Raw genomic sequence first — 17,285 nt, forward strand, 5'->3', positions numbered from 1 at the left:
AACTTCTGAGTAGGTATATAAAAGGAATGGTATCAGTTGTATTTTAAAGTATTTACAAGTCTCTGACAAGGAAGATAAATTGCAAATGCTGGCAGTCCTAAGAGCAAAAATAATTTATATTACCTTGATGCTTTAAAAAAAAAAAAAAATTAGAACTCTTAATGACTCTGCAATGTGTAATATCAAGAACACTGGTGACTGCAATTCACTTTGCTTCCATAAATGCGTTAGAGGGCTAGAAGAAGTTCTGGTAGAGCTAGACTGTACTCTAGAATGACAGTCAAACTTAAATAAATTTAAGTCCTGTAATTTTCTTATTGAAGTTGTAGCCTTGCTGATTAAAAAAAAAAAAAAGGGAAGGAGAAAGTATACACCAGAATTTTTGTCTGAATTGTAGTAACTGACAACTTCTACAAAGTCCACAACAAACGGTTGTGAGGTAGCAATGTAGAGAAACAGTAGTTCTGTCGTACAGTCCAGGAGTTTAGAGAGAATTAAAAGGTCTTAGGTTTCATTGTCGTTCTTCTGTCAGAGTTACCCGCTGAGTTTATGGTCATTAACTTTTCTAGGAACTGATCTAAATGGTAAGATTCAGATCGACATTTGAATGCAATATTTGCTCTCAAAGACTGCTGCAAATAATTAAGCATAAGAGCCTTGATGATTTACAGATCCCAGGCCATTTAGACTAAGATATCTCTTAGGGTTTTCTTATCCATCCCCTGTTTTGCCACAATATTTCTCTGTAGAGCATCTTACTCCCATAGTAATTTCTGTTGGTATTTTTCTTATTAGTGTTATTAGGTGATTATCCTGTGCTTGGTTTTTTCAACCTTTATTTTTCAGATGAGAAAATCGAATCATTAGAATATTAACAAATTTGTTAAGGTCAGTGTTTTTATCTGTGCTTAAGAGATGTATCCGTAGCGCAATTAAGTTGCAGCTTTTTAATTCATCTGAAAAGGTAGGCACCAGACATTAGGTGTAGTGAATTTGTAGAGGATGGATTTTGGACGGGGTCCCCAAAAGTAAGAGAGGTACTTGAGCTTCATGCCTGTTACAGGAATGACCTGATTTTTTGCTCCGTTCCTCATCTGAAGCATGCCTCTGACCTGTCTGCATCTTAGGAATGGCACCTTCTAATTACCATCTTAAATTTTGAATAGGTTCCCTATTCTAACACAGGTGTGAGGGAATTGAAACTCGGGGGCAGTTAGTATTTGTAGTCATTATGGGGTCCATCCACCTTATTTTCAGCCCTCCTCAGGAGTGAGACTTGTATGTGTTGGCAACTATCCTCAAAGATAGAAGGAAATGCTTAGTGTCAGGCCGAGTTGTATATTTCGGGTAAAAATACTTTTCAGCATCAGGGCAAATTACCTCCGTGTTAGGTTTCTCTTGGATTTATCCCAGCAGTAATTCTAAGGTGTGGTTTAAGTAGGAGGGTCTGCAGTTTTTGAGTGAAGGCTGAGGCTTTCCTTTACCAGATCGGATTCTTCCTTTGATGAGTTGGGATAATTGGGATAAAAATACAGTAGGTGAACAGGGTCTGATACCCATGCCTTGTAAAAGGCTAAATATAGTGTCTTTTGATTGTTACGAGGGTGTCTGGACAATCTGGGTTAGTCTCTGGGCCCATTATGGCAACTCTTATGGTTCACGGTGGACAAATGAGCAGCTTACGTAAATTTTAGTCTTTGTTGAAACGTAATCAATTCTGAGCTAAGAAGATATTTATCAAAAGGGAATATTCTCAGCTGCACAGTGCAAGTCCCTGTACTGAAAGGTTTTAGACTAGAACTGTAACTGAAATACCTAAACAATTTCGTTAGCGATGAACTTTTTTTTTTCCCAAATATTTCTTCAAAAAGTTAAAATCTGGAGAACTTTTAATTGAAATGATATATCCTGGTTTTATTTTCTCTGATAAGAAGGTGCAAACTGTGTGGGGTAAAATAAATATATGTTTCTGGATGACACCATCTTGGCATTTCTACACATTCTTTTCTAAATAGATTCTTTATCTTGGCTGTCTTGAGATACTTTTAATATAATTAAAAGCACAGAATGAGTGCCAGACTTGTCAATTCCAACAACAAAGTGCTGAAATCTTCAGTGAAACTGAGAGATCCATCTCCCACACATTGTAATGAATAGGTTCATAAAAGGAAAATAGTTTAATTACATTTTAGTTCATGGATTGTTAATAGGCTGGAGTATCTAAATTGAATAATGTGATTCTGGTAATAATTATGTGTAAATGAACTTGTTTAAATGATATTTTACAGCTTCTTTATAAAATTACAGCTAGAGGCAATCCAGTGATAGACAGACAAAGGCCATGCAAAAATTATCATAAACTATTAGCTTGTTTGCAAAGGGTTTTATGTTAATCTTTTAGTACTTAAAGCACTCTGCAATTAACATATCACGGGGAGCTGCCTCGCAGCAAAGGCATGCAAATTAAAGTGCTCAGATAAAAAGCCATTCACATAAAAAAAATCAAAGAAAGGGTGGCATAGCACTCAAAGGGTACTGGTTTTATATTTGAGATTAAGGAGGTGTAATGATTGTGTTATCTAACTAGGGTTGTAATTAAAGCTTTTCTCCTGCAGACATGACAATAGATACAGCATTGATTTCGGTGTTTTAATTGTGAAAGTCATTTTATTTCAGGGCAGAAGATATGAATAGCCTAAATCAAAGGGCTGGAAGATTGCTTTGTTGATAGTACTTGTTCAACAGCTGCCTTGTTGCTTAATACACAAATGGGGAGAACGGTGAAAGAGATCCTGGGAGGTGCTCCGTATTGTAATTCTCCTGCTGGTTTCCTTTCCTTTCATGAAGAAGGCAAGGATCTGTGTACTGGTTGTAAACAAGCAATCTTTTCATACATCACCGATGTTTTTCCTCCCTTAGTTTCCTCGGAACAAAACAAGTCGTAAAAGCCTTGAACGAACTTTTACTACTGCTCTTTCCAAACTACAAAAGTTTTTGTAATAAAACCATCACCTGCTCTCAGAGATATCACACTTTTAGTGGGGAACAAAAAGTCTCCATGTGGCTGTAATTCCTGTTATCAGAAATGCCACTGTAACAAAAGGGATGTGCTGCGGGGAATTGGATGTTAGATTTTATTTACATTATGTTTGTGGCTGTACAGTCTCCACAGCGTTTGATTGGGAAGCGGTGACTTTTATCCCCTCCTCCCGTCGCTATTTTAACAGAGTAGAAAACGAATGATCAAAATGAATAAACCTGGCTAGATTCTCAACTGGCATATGTAGCTGTTCTGTTTGCTTGTGCTGGCGGGGGGTTGCACGCTCAGAACGGGCAAGGCACAGGATCTGATGTGAGAATAAACTGGACAGGTGGATACAGTTGATCAATCTGAAAAACACTTATATCAGTATGGCTTATTTCCTTTCTGGTATGGAAAGAGTTAACTCAATGTGGTGTGTCAGTGTGGCTTATTTCCTCTCTGATGTGGAAGAAGTTAACTCAACATGTAACTACACGCACGCAAGAGGAATGGTATCCTCTTTCATTGTACCAGTATACTTGAAGCGTCTACAGTCTTTCTATTACAGACAAGATGCAAGTAGTAAATGTGTGTGCTTTCTCTTTCCTTCACAAAACCAAAATAGGGATTAAAATAGTTGGTGCAGGGTCTCACATAATAAGAACTGTCCCAAATTCCCTTAGAGCCTTTCTGAGGGACTCAAACACGCAGAAATAAGTCTGGCTTTCTGCCAGTAGACCTGCACATTTCCTAATTTGGGTTTAAAGTAGGAGCCAGTATGTCACAAGAGAAACCATTCTTTTGTAATTATAAGCAGTAAGGACTGGTGACGCTTTGTCTCTGGGACTGCGCTGCACTGCTGGTCCCCACCCTTATTGCTGCTGGAATATTGGGTTAAATTCACGTTTTTTCCCCATAATTTTCAAAGCCCTCCATGAAACTAGCTCAAACTAAGAAATTGCTTTTCTCCAACTGGTGACAGATTCCCTTGACAGCTACGTTTCACAGGAACTATGAAACTGTCAACCTTGAGGATGATGCTTGTGAGAGCAACAGACAGAGCTTTTTCAGCAGCTGGCTCAAGGCTGTGGAGCCTCGTTCTGGAGGAGGACAGAATGACCACAAATCTCACTACTTTCAAAGCTGTGTAAAATTTGCTCACTCAGCTTATGTTATACACAGCCAGAGGAGAAACAGTGATGATTAAAGTAAAAGGTGGAAGAGACTGCGGACAGAAAAAATTCCTGGGGAAAGTGAAGAGACAAGACCATCTGACAACTCCTGTAGCCAGGGTGGTTATAACCTTTGTTCAAATAAGACGTACCGAGGAGCATGGCTTGCTTATTTTGCAAGCACTGGAAGCAAAACCATTGCAAAGATGGCCTGAGATTTCTAGCCTGACTTCTAAGCCAAGGGCTTCAATAGATTCGATCTATATGTGGTGCCACAGCTAAGATAGCATAGCTTGAGGAGTGTTTAGGAATACAATGTGGTCCCAATTTATTTATATATGTATATATATATAGACTGTTGAAATTCATCTGTGTGTGATAGTATTAATGTAAAAAGATTTTAGATTTTGGGATCGTCATATCATTACTTTAAATCCAGCCCTTAATGGAAGAATCGCACAGCTACATCTGCATAAGCTTCATTACTACTCCCTCCTACCTCCAAATGTTTAATGGAGTTGCTACTCCTTGCCTGAAATATTTAGAAAAAGTCTTAGGAGAAATAAAAAAGATCTTGTGGGTGTTTTGCAGTAGATTGTGTAAGAATTTCCATTGTGGTTTTTTGGAAGGTATAGATTTTTGTAGACGTTACATAGACTTTATTGAATCTTACTGATGTTTAATCTTTACTCTTACAAGCTCCCGTATTTGCAGGCTTCTGCCCATCTAATTACAGAGGACTTTAAGGTAGGATAGCCTCTCGCTGGATCTGGCTCTTAATTCTGTATGAAAAGTCCGACTGAAGATAAAGATACGTCTAGATAGGTTGTGGTAGATTTATCTGTAGCCCTGCGTGGCTGTTTTCAATATTTACTTCTTAAGCGGGAAGATAGTAGGATAATACTGTCCAAGAAGTCACACCAGATAGCACAAAAGCATTTTAGGAAAGTTCTCCTACTTAAAGAGTTGGTGTAACCTCTTGGATAGAATGAGATTATTTCTAAAAGTATTCCTTCATTATGGAAAAGAAAAAAAGTGTTTTAAAAGCTTTTAACTGCATTAAAAGTATTTAGCAATGCAGTGAAACGTGTATCAGCAAGATCTTTAAAGCATCTGCAGAGGTCTCTGAACAGGGCTTCATAGATTTTTTTGTTTATTTTCAGGAGATCTTTTCCAATATAACTCCAATTTTCATAATATATAGACTTAGTAACAGTGCACTTAGTAATAGCTGTCTTCCAAGTTATTGTAGGGGAAAAAAACTAGTGGATGAATAAAATGGCCACTGCCATCTTTAACAGTTGTTAAAGATGTAGGATAAGCCAGTGGAAGATTAGTATAATTCCAGTTCAATCAGTGTTGCAGAAAGAATATTAATTCCTTAGAGGTTATGAAATTCCTGCACCATTGAACATCTCGGTTTATGTGGATCAAATCATATGCCATATATCTCCCGTATCAGGGACAGTGGAAGGTCATCATCCTCCTATTTCACTGGCTAACCTATGGAAAACAGTACAACTAAAACCTCATGCTAGAACACCTTTATCTTCAGAAACCTGCAGTTTCTGGGAAAGAAAAAGAAAAAAAAAAAAAACAACGGGGAAGCTGTGATTTTAAGTGTGATATTGATTCATTACACTCAGGGGAACTACTTTCTTAATTTTAGGTATGTGCTTAAGTTTCTGGCTATCTCACAACTCTGGATGAGACTTTTGCTCATAGAACTTGCTTCAAGTCGACTGCATTTCTGCAATACATCAGATAAGCTTCTTTTGCAGTATCTGACCCTATGAGTTATCCTTACTGATAATTTCCGTGTTAGGGCTGACCCCTTTTAGCTCCCCATGCATTATAGCATCCTATGGAAGGAATTCTTCAGTGGGCTTGAACTCTTATTCACTGGGAATTGTGAGCATGGAGGACTTAGAGCACTGGGTTCTGAATCAACAGACCTTTGTTTTTCTGTCCCAGTTCTGCTTTACTGTTCTGAGCTTTGCAGAATGTCAACTTAGAAGTATGTTTTAAAAAAATATTTTCTCTGAATAGCTTGCTAACTACCGTGTATTACTATGGGCTATCAATTTATTTTACAAGAAGTTAGAATGTCAGAAATATAAGATCATTCAGGGTTACTAATGGACATTTTATGTAGTACTGACACAGGGATTTGTTTTCGAGCAGCAGAAGCAAATGATGACTTCATTAAAGTGGAAAAAAAAAGAAGCCCACCCAAAGAAACAATGAAAAGTCCTATACCTTATTTATCACTTCTCCTCCTATTTTTTAATGCTGGTGAGTTTCTTATTAACCTCACCATTTTTATTTTCAAATATGCATGTTCATGCAGCAATGCAACTTTAACAGAATAGTTAATACACATGATGACCCTTTTCTTTCTTTGGTTGTAAAGAACATTCTTCCTCCTGTACATTGCGGGTTATGAAAAATAGTTACAACCTTTGAAAAAGGCTTGTTGTGGATTACTTGATTTTTATGGGGTTCTACAATTTTCGGGCCTAGTTTCCTTCCTCAAAAATTTTATGAACTGTCATCATAGTTTTTTCTTACGTGAATCTCTCTAGGCTTCTACTGCTTGGTATTGTGAAAAATGCTGGCCTTTTTGGTACAGGAGATGGAAAGGATTGCAAAAAAGCGTCTTTAGAATTGCTCCAACAAAGTTTGAAATTGAAAGCAGGAGCTGGGACAAATGCTAGGAGGGACTGAAGTGATGCTGGGTGGGGAAAGAATTGCTGGAGGACTGACCAGATATAGCCTTAGAGAGTGTTCCACAGCTTATGAGAACACGCAGCCATGAAGTCAAAGGCATCACAGATGGTAGGCTCATCACAGACCTGCACGTGAAAATAGGAATAATCACTATCCTCTTCCCTGAAAGCAACATTAACAATTCCTTATGTATTATGGTCAAAGCATGTGTTTGTTCAATACAAGCCTCTTTGGTAACTCAGTTGTCATTAGTCAAGCTAGAGAGTTCCCATAGGAACTAGTCTTTCATTCAAGAGACTGTTTCCAGGGCAGGACAAAGATGAAGTTTGTTTGGGCGCGGGCACTACAGCTGAAAATTGATGGTCACCAAGACTGCAATATTTTATGGATTAGGAAAGGGTAATAATGTGAAAAGAGTACTCATTTCTAAAAATTAAGCTGATTCTTAAAGATACATAGATTAAGTATCACACATCCCAGCCATGAGCAGGCAAGTTTTCTTGTGCTTCCTCCAAATTCTGCTCTTGTCGTCTGTGTTTGTCCTGCCAGATTCCACACGTACTGCTACGTTTTTCCAGTAAGAATTGTCATTTCTTTTTGCAAGTAGTTGGGTTTTGTGGGTTGGGTTTGGTTCGGTTTGGTTTTTCTTTTGTTGTGAGCTAGGTGCCTGTCCGCAAGAAACACAGAGAATTAACAACAGCAAATGGTCTTTTTTGTCAAAACGGGAAGGTATTCCTGGGCAAATCCGTAGCAGGCAGGTGTGTGAGAGGCACCTTTGTGCCAGGTCAGCCCTTGGCATTGCATCGGATGATGTGGGCCCATCTGCTCTATACCGGTTTTCAGACAGAGGTGTTTTTCCTTCACTTGGACATTTCTGAGTCTTCTGCAGCATTGCGGTTTATTTCAGCTTCCAGAAACCTAAGGCAAGCTGTAGTGCTGAGACAGAAATATGCAGTACATCCGCAAAAATGAGGGTAATCCCACTCTTTGGTGGGGGGTAGTATGTTTTACAGCCGGTGAATGGAAGTTAGGGACTTTTAGCTGATCCAATCTGTCTGCGGGTGCTATGTCTTGACCAACAGAGACAGAACCAAGAATTTATGTCGTCTTCTAGAGAGCTGTCAGTGTCTCAAGTGTATACATGGCAGCTAGAAGAAACTATAAAATTTGATGTAGAAATTTAGCAGCAATGTTATGGGAGCAATGGAGATGGGGAACAGTGGATAGACAGGAGGCAGTGGGATGGAAGTCCTCTAGTTCCAGCCCAGTCCAGAGTCGTTAGTTGTTGCGATAGTTTGATGTCCTTGAGCTTTCAGGATGATTCAGTTGTCATTGCACGCTAAAAGACAAAATCGGAAAACTGAAACCAAATAAGGGGCATGGTAATTGAGCTTCTGCTTTCAGGTCAAGGTGGGTAAGCAAAGAAAAAATTTTCCCTACTATTCAGGATACCTTCCTTCACAGTCACTCAAGTAATGTCTGTTCACCTGCACCAAGGGGAAAAAAAAAAAAAACCCAAACGTGAAATGAGGAAAAGATTAATTAAAGATTAATGTGATCTAGTATTGGGCTCAAAAAATGAGCTGAATGCTTCGAAAGGAAAAAGCTTACTAAGCAGTTCTAACAAGAGCAACAAACAGTTTATATGTTAACTTCACCTTGTGTTTAGTCTGAGAGGAACAAAGCAATCCTTGGAAAAGACAGACAATATCCTCCCCCACACTTAGCAGCACAAAAGATGGGTGGCACCCTTACGGTGGGAAACCTTCTCAGCTCATGTAACACGTTTAGTTTAAACTGTGCAGAACAGAAATCTCTGAATACACAGAAATGCTCTTTTGAGTTAAATAGCAAAGCTGTGCTGAATCCTTCAGTACTCGCGTTTATAACAGAAATAGCCTCCAGAGCCGACTGTTTATTTATCAATTGTTAATTGAGTTGATGTTTACTCATGATTGCAAACAGATGATTAATTTATAGCTGAGTGTTATTACTATGATAGTGAAGAGATCATTAGAAAGAAGGATTATAATAGGGTTCTCTGCACTTGTGAGGCTAGTAATAAAGATTGACTAATATAATTAGATAAAGCTTTGTAACAAATACTATTAAATTGAATCTGGACTTTATTTAAATGCACTGGCCTGTTATCTAAACTGTATTAGCAGAGTGTGTGGGTTAAGTAGAACCCCTGCCTACACTGTTTACTGTCTCCTTCAGAGATTAAAATGGCTCTATACTCATTGGTTAAATTGCAATATTATTCTCTATGCATGAGTATTATTTCTATTGAAAACTCTAAAAAATATTATTGTAACAAAAGAAAAATATGATATTTGCTTTCATTTTTAACATAGATGATTTCCAACTTTAATTTTGATGATAGGTTAACCAAACTTAATTCAAGAAGATGGTATTAGGCTTCTTCACTTGCTGAGCCTGGTAACTCTTTTGCATAATTCGATTTAATGGAAGTCAGGGTAAGAATTTTGTGGGAATCCAATGACAATCTTATGGAGCATTTGATGTTTTAATTTTCATGGAAGCTTGGAAGGCAGCAACAGAAGCTGAAGTGGGATGGGAAGAAGCATTTCAAAATGTAGATCTACTTCACTCCCCCTCCTTCCCACCTTTCCTTTTTTTCTCCTCTCCCCCTTCCCTTTTTGGAACGGTGTATTTAATTTCATGAAGCTAGTCCAAATTGGCTAGAGCTCTATACAGATTTATCTGTTATGTTCCAGCATAGGTTTAGCATGGAGAGGCTCCTCTTTGGCCCATTTGTAATTGTGGGTACAGATGTGATGTGAATCTAGCGTGAACAAGAATAGGTGAATATTTTAATAGTATTTTAGTGTAGGGTGGGAAGAGATATAGACAGGACTTGCAGCTGTAATGTAAGCATCATTCTAGCAGTGGGCATTTCAAATGGTTTGAAAATGCAATGGCATCATAGCAAATAGAGAAATAATATTACAGGGACTGTAAAACCAACCATTTTTTTTTTTTTTTTAGAACCTTAATAGGTTACACACTAACTACTCTGTGTTTTCATGAAACATAACTGCAAGATTTCCACTCTTTATTGTCAGATCCTTTATGGGTAGAGAAACACAGTTCTCACCTTCTATGGCCTGAGTGCTTGAAGATTTAACATCTTCTGGAGTTGTTTCAGCTACCGACTGCCAGATTGTGAACCCTCAGGCTATGCAAAAACGCCCTCATCCTGATAGGTGCCGAGTCTCAAATGAAGTATCTTGAGATCAGTGTTTGCTAAGCACCTATCAGTATCTGTTTCCCCATGACCACAAAGCATTTCTGGGCTCAGCTGAGACTTGAAACCCTTATAATATTTATAATGGGAAATGAAAAGTTCTTGCCCTGTGGTTAAAAAGGGCTCCCACTGGGCTATGCAATTACTGTTGTGCTGCTCTGCTTGCTGTGTGCTCTGTGCTCAGATACATGATACCCTTCACAGTTAGCAAAGCTGACGGGTCTACAGTCACGTTGCCACCCTCATCCAAAAGTTACTCAAGTATTTTAGTATTGAAAAAAAAAAAAAAATCTTTGGGTTATTTTCATTCTGCTTGATGGAATTTCTTCGTTGGAAGAAGAGATTTGGAATAGATTGATTTATGTAAACTATTTGATTACTAAAAAGACGTTTAGAGGAAATGCTGAAATCCTGAGGTTCAAAAGTAACAAACTGGGCAAATGCTTGAGCTACAGGTTCCTTACGTAAAACGCTGTCACTATCAGATGAGTGGGTGGGAATGTGAAAAGTTTAAATGCTCTTCATAGAAATGACTTGGGAAGGATTAGTAATGGCTCAAAATAGTCTCAGAGAGATTCTGGACATGTTCATAGAGAGTTTCCGCAGAACGGGTCTGCTGGTTTGAGCCTTGCACAGCAAGCAAAGAGAGCCTTTTGATCTTGACTGACTTGATGGGACACGGGATGAAGGAGACTTTAATCACAAGTGATTAATAAATCACTCCCAAAATATGATTTGTCTTTCCTAGAGAAAGTCAATTATTTTGAAAATCTGTGGGGAAAATAGAATTTTTTAATGCTTTGTATAAATCTGTTGGCAAGTTTTAGCATTATCAGTTTTCACCAGCACTCTGTCCCAGGGCTGTCAATTTGACTATGCTGAAAAGTGAATTGTCATTCTCAAACAACTCTTGTCACCTGCTTGCCTTCTGAAATAGTGCAAAGGGAGGTACTAATAAAAAAAGGTGGGATGAGAAATGAAGAGGGAAGCATCCAAGAACGGAGTTGAAGGCAAAGTAGAGAAATGTAGAAAAATAACGTTTAAAGCCAAGTTTGAGAAACTTACATGTTAGAAATGCATTTGAGGAAACAAGTGCAGGTAGGTAGAGACTATGTCATCCTGTTTAGATTTTGGTTCCTTTATGAGAGTAAACAAGCTTGTTTTCCGAGTAAAAGATGTGAAGTCTGAAGCACAGCACGCAGGGTGAGTTTTAAATGGGTTTCAAGGAAGTGAAATAGCCACTTGTAGGCAATTCACAGAAACCCAGTGCTACTGAAGGGAATAACTTGGGTTTCAGATCAAATTTGTATGAAAACAGGTCATGGTTGTTCCTAAGAAGCCAAACCCAGGAATAATTGTATTAAATACTGTTCCCTATGAAATGATGAAGGCTTTGTTGGGTTTTTGTTTCTTTTTAAAAAGTAATAATGTTGGTGGCGCACCTTTCATACAGATTTTAGTTTTCATTCTAGAATTTGTGTCTTCTTCCAAGTAGGTGGTACTAGCAGTGCTTATAATCAGGATCTCAGTTGCAATAGACCAGTACTTTGCATTTTACACTATTTTTACTGTCAGGAATCCTGTGTTAAGGTATAGATGAAAAGACTCTAAGTTTTTCTGCTATTAATAATATAGAGATGAACCGGTAAAAAAGAAAAAAAAAAAAAAAAAAAAAAAAAAGGTCGTTATTGTTATTGCTCTATTCAACTTTCTGCTATTCTATTGGATTTAGATCCTTTATTGTTAGATTATATACTCTGGGGACATTAAACAAGGGCATTCTTTATAGAAGTTTATGAAAACTGGCACATAGCTGGCATGAGAAAAGCTGTCATGATAATCAAATCTTTGATAGATTTGACAATGATATACTTGCATAGATAAATCCACGCAATCCCAAAAGACATCAAATGGGTACTTAAATCCTCTCAAATGCAGACCATTTTATTCAGTTGCTGAATATTAAGCATGGAAGAATTGGGTAATTTTAGCTAGTGTATATGGAGCAACTACAAGTTGACTTGTTTTGTTTTCTTCTAATCTTCTTCAAAGTTTCCAGGCCAGCCTTTCACTGAAGAATATACAATATTTCAGTTGTTTGATAAGTCTCGCAAAAAGAAAAGAAGAAAAGGCGGCATAGTACAGCTGGTGTTTTTAAAGTAAGTAGTTGTTTGACAACCATACAGATATTATAATTGTAATTCATTGAGCAGGGCTCTGTGAGGAAGCAGAAGTCCCTGTTGGAACTACTCCACAGTTTCCCAGCTGTTATCTGTTTTCTTCACACAAGGAGGGCTTGAATCGCATCTTAAGCCTTGAAGAATGTATGGTGTGCTGGATATAGTGTGTATTTAATTCTGGACTGGAAAATGAAGCCAATGTAAACTCCAGTTATTGCTGGGCCTTTTCATTTCTCTGACATCAGACACAAAAGGTCATGACTGCTTATGTCCCATTTAAAACAGCAGTAAAGATTCAGAAAACTGAAAAATAGCAATGACTTAATCAAACCTTTCCAGAGAAGCAGTCTCTTCACCAGTGCAACCTGTAGCTCTGTTTATATTCGTATGCCATTTTTCACAGTGATGAGATTTGGAAATACGTGGAAGAAAATGGCCCTCAGCTCCAAAATCGAATGGTATTTGAACGGTCTTAATTCCACTTCTACTGGGGAGGGCTTTTTCAAACAAACCATCTTGTAAGCCTGTCGTCTGTCTGACCAGGGTGGAACCATGGGATTGTGTTTTGCTTTTCTAGGACTGAAATTGGCACAAAAGGGTGGAGCAGAAGGGATCAAAATCCCCAACTCCGGATGGAGTTGTGATCCAGTATGCAGTGTTAGCCCTGTTGAGCCTGCTATGCTTTTCTACAAATCAGAAAAGCTAGCTTAGGATCACTCAATCTACAAAGGAACTGCGGAGCGAAGGATTAGCTCAGCTGATGTTTGTTCTTTCTAATACTTTCTGTTTATGTTAAGGAAAGGAGGTTGTCATTTGTATTACAATCTCAAAGAGTGTGTAAGATTGAAACAAGATGGGTTTAAATGAGAAAAGGGCAATCATTTACAACCAAGAAATAACTTCAGTTATTTTTTTTCCTCACTTAAAATAGAGAAGAAACAGAAACTGGACTCAGCAGAGCTTCTAATTTATTTGGAAAAGAAAATCACCGAATGCCTATGCATATAGCTAAAGAGAGAGCAGTCTTAAACTATATAGAATAAGTAAGCTATTTGTTCAGCCTGGTGAATAGTAGGAAAAAAAAAACACTTAGATTTTGAAAATTATAGTAAAATGTGTCTTGAAAATCATTCACTGGTGCTGCTGAGCATTGTCATCTCTTATCATGAACTTGTAGTATAAATTTTCATATCTAATTCAAGCATTAGAACTGCTGAAGAAATTTTAATTGACAACTTCTTCTTTAAGTTAGTATAGTTGTGAAAGAGCTGTTAAAGAAGGCCATAAAATGAAAACATGCTTATTTGTGTGAGGTTTTTTTAAAAACACTTTATGATATTTTTCACCGAATGTTTGTTGCACAATGTCTTAGATAATTTAAGTGTTATTAACTTTAGATTTATTAAATATATATAATAGCTAGAGGAACTGCCATTGTTAACTAACTATCCAAAATGTACTGGAAATTTGGCTCAGGTGATATTTTTTTTGCTTGTATTGGGGGAAAAAGAAGCAAAAAATTGTTTCTCTAGGAAGATACGTATGAGATGCCTTGAAGTTAGCTCTTAATTAAGGTTCTTGTATCAGTCTCAAACCCAAATAGTAGTCCTGTATTACTGCAAAAACGTATAAGTAGATATTCCATTATTTCTATTTCTTTTGTTTCTTCCCTTTCTTAGCAAAGGACAAGAAAAAGCAACGAGCACTAAGTTAGAAAAGCCAAGAACCTTACGAGTAACTGAAATCTGTAATATTTCCTAGGATAAGGTTTAGCATGTTGTGACCTTGGACTGCAGAATTTGAAGACTTGTTTAATACCGAAAGCTGGACAAATCCTTTCAAGTATAGTCTGTGTGACCAAGCCTGCATGGTCAAAGGGTTTCTTCAAGGAATATGATTTTGGAGTCTGCATCAGCTGGAACCATATTAATGTTTTATTTCTAAAATGCTGGATCAGATTTGTGCGTATTGGTGTCAGACATGGTCTTACATGTATTTAATATATTTAATTAATTTGGGAATACTCTTTTGTTTGGCATTCATTTCTGAATGTCCGAAATGCTAGCTAGAAGTGAGAGAAAGGCATTCCAAAAGAGGCCGAGTGGATAAGCTGTCCACTTTCTGCTCATTTTCAGTGAAATTTGACCGTTCGGCTTCCCTACGCTCTTTAAAACTTCTAGTCCGACTGTATGCATAAAGGAAGAAAAAAGCCAACAACTTTCTGATGAATACAGCGACATTTGGATTTAGGAGGTCATGTAGTGGGGAAGTGACAGGACTCTGCCCTGTCTATATGAAATGTACTTTACTTGGTTTCTGAGTGCTTAGCTAGTGATGGATGATTCAGTCCAAATGTTAGCTTAGTGTACTGACAGTCTGTCTCTCTGATATACTTTGAACTCTGGATGCATTTTTATGTGGCTTTACATGAGTACTCATGAAAACAGGAGTAAGCTATTTCATTGCCAAATCTCAGGTGGCCAACCTGGTGCAACTGCTATAATTTTTGTAGGTGACTTGAGAAATATGGTTATTATCCAGCAGTGGGGAACAATGAATGTGTTAATGGCGAGAGTGGCAGGGCTGCACTTGAGGTATTCAGAACAAACACCTTAGTCAGCAGTCACAGGTGGGAAAAAATACCTTTGACTGTGAAAAATATCACAAATGCTTGATTCAGTTTTTTACAGTACTTTGTCAAATAACTTTACCTGAGGCTTAGTCCTCAGCAGCTGCAAGGTTTGTTCGGAGAAGGCTGAACTGGTCGGTGTAGAGGGAAGAAGGAGAGAGTCTATTGAATCTTTGAGCCTGGTTTCCAAACTCTAACCATTAGCTTTCTCTGTGTAGGGAGTTGTTCCTGATCGGTCAGGAGATCAGCGATATTTTCCCTTCATTCTTAATGCCTGGTGTTTGCAGGATCTGGGCCTTCGTGGTCTATCTTAAGCAGAAGCGTTTGTAGAATGTCTTTATGAGAGACTTATTCCTGGGACAGGGGCTAAAACTGCTAAATTTTTAGCTGCTTCTGCTAAAAACCATGAAATACAAGACCTTGTTTCTTCAGGCTCTATTAAATCACTGGATGGTTTATTGAGGGAATGGTTGGTTATGGCCAATGTATTACAGCTACAAGTGCATTTTCCAAATGAAAATAACCATGCGATGGTGAATATTTGAGAGCTTTGTAGCACAGAACAAGACCTAATAAATGGTATCTTAATGCTGGCGTACACCTGTGTGTTGAATGGGCCATGTAAAGGAGAGATGTAGTGGAAGGCATCGCGGACACATGATTTCTAGCAGGATAGCCATCAATGCAGATGCCCTGCTAATAATGGAGATTTTGTTGCAGTCTAACCCTGGAATCTCTGCAAAGCTCTCTTTTTCCCCCTCCAGTCAGAGGTAAATAGTGTATTAGAAATTTTGGGGGGGGAAGCACTCTGAGGTGTGAGGTTGTGCAATGAGAAAAGGAACCTTTTACCTTACAAAAAAGTGAGATGGAAGTGCAGCAGGCAAGAGTACAAGATGGGGGCAAAGGAGTAAATCCCATGTGAAAAGCATAGCACTGGAAAACCCTACTGTCTTGCCATCAACTGCACAGATGTATGGTACAATGATTCATGTAAACATGTTAGTTACAATTTCCCATATCTCATGTGATAGTGAATAATTTTTTTTTTTATTTTAAATCCCATCAACTGTGGGTTTAATTAGACTTTTTTTTAAACTAGACAGTTTTGTTCAGATCATGATGGTTACAACTAGAAGAGAATTTTGAAATATATTTTTGAAATGTTCTTAAAGAGGAAATAGCCCAAATCAGCGCTGCTTTAATTACCTGGGATGAATGGATGAAAGAAAAGTGCTTTCTAAGGAGATTACTTTCAAGATAACATGTTTCATTTTATTAATGTTTAACCTATTCTGACATATACACTTTCAAATTTTTAAGGCATGTCAACAAGACCTGGTACTATTAAACACAAGATTTCTTAAGGTTTTAGGCAATGTCATATGCCATGTGATCCTGTGAAATATAATTCATGATTTTCAAGTTGACGTTGAAATGAAAGTTAAAATAGCATTTGTATATTGCACAGATTAATGGAAACAGAAGTATCTCTAACTGTGCTGAACACGTTTCAAAATCTACTGTAAACTGCATTCATCAATAGAAACCTGGATCAACGTTTGATGAGATGATGCGTGTGATAAGACTAAGTGAAGTTAGATTTTCCCAGGAAGTGTTTTATATATTGTAATAGCCTCTGGAATTAGATTTAAGGACGAAGAGAGTACTGTTTTCTAGCGCCCTTTTTACGTTTACTATTGATTACAAAGATTATCAAAGCAAACTTCTGTGGGGTTTGATACTAAGTCGTCTTTAAAATAGTTTGGCAAAGAGTGTACAGATACTTAATGTCTTTAGCATACATCTTTGATTTCAGCGTATTAGGGTTGTGGGACATGCTTGTCTGGTTTAGCCTCTTTGAAGATGCCCCATAGGCTTCTTTGAGATCAAATCACACCTCACAAAAACACTTAATTGAGTCCAAGTTCCTCTTTTGTTGGTCTTCAAAAGCATTAAAAATGGTCACTAAAAATAAGCCGTCCTTTTAGGGGAGATACAGTGTGAACTGGATCTCTGTGAAGCTGTTTCGAAAACACGCTTCCTATTTAAGGTTATCTTCACTCGTTTCTTTCAGCATCATGTGAACATTTAACAGAAAAGCTGACATTCCTATCATAGTGCTGTGTGTATTCTTCTCCTGTCCTACGCGGCTATTTCCCACATTTGTCAAGGCAAAGGTTGAAGGGGGTATGGACAAGGGAAATAGGTCTCCCATTCATTTCTATCTGTCAGGAGTTCACTTTGTCATGATAACATTCAAGGAGTATATTTATCTATCCTG

The 17,285-nt window shown here is 37.8% G+C and overlaps 1 protein-coding gene across 1 annotated transcript in view; it reads left to right on the forward strand.

The window, feature by feature from the left end:
• LRMDA (leucine rich melanocyte differentiation associated) overlaps positions 1-17,285 on the forward strand; it is a gene marked incomplete at its 3' end in the record, with an annotated part of 700,831 nt that overhangs the window by 515,319 nt on the left and 168,227 nt on the right.

The sequence above is a fragment of the Vanellus vanellus genome, assembly GCF_965231255.1.
Source record: "Vanellus vanellus genome assembly, chromosome: 7".
Lineage (NCBI taxonomy): Eukaryota > Metazoa > Chordata > Aves > Charadriiformes > Charadriidae > Vanellus > Vanellus vanellus.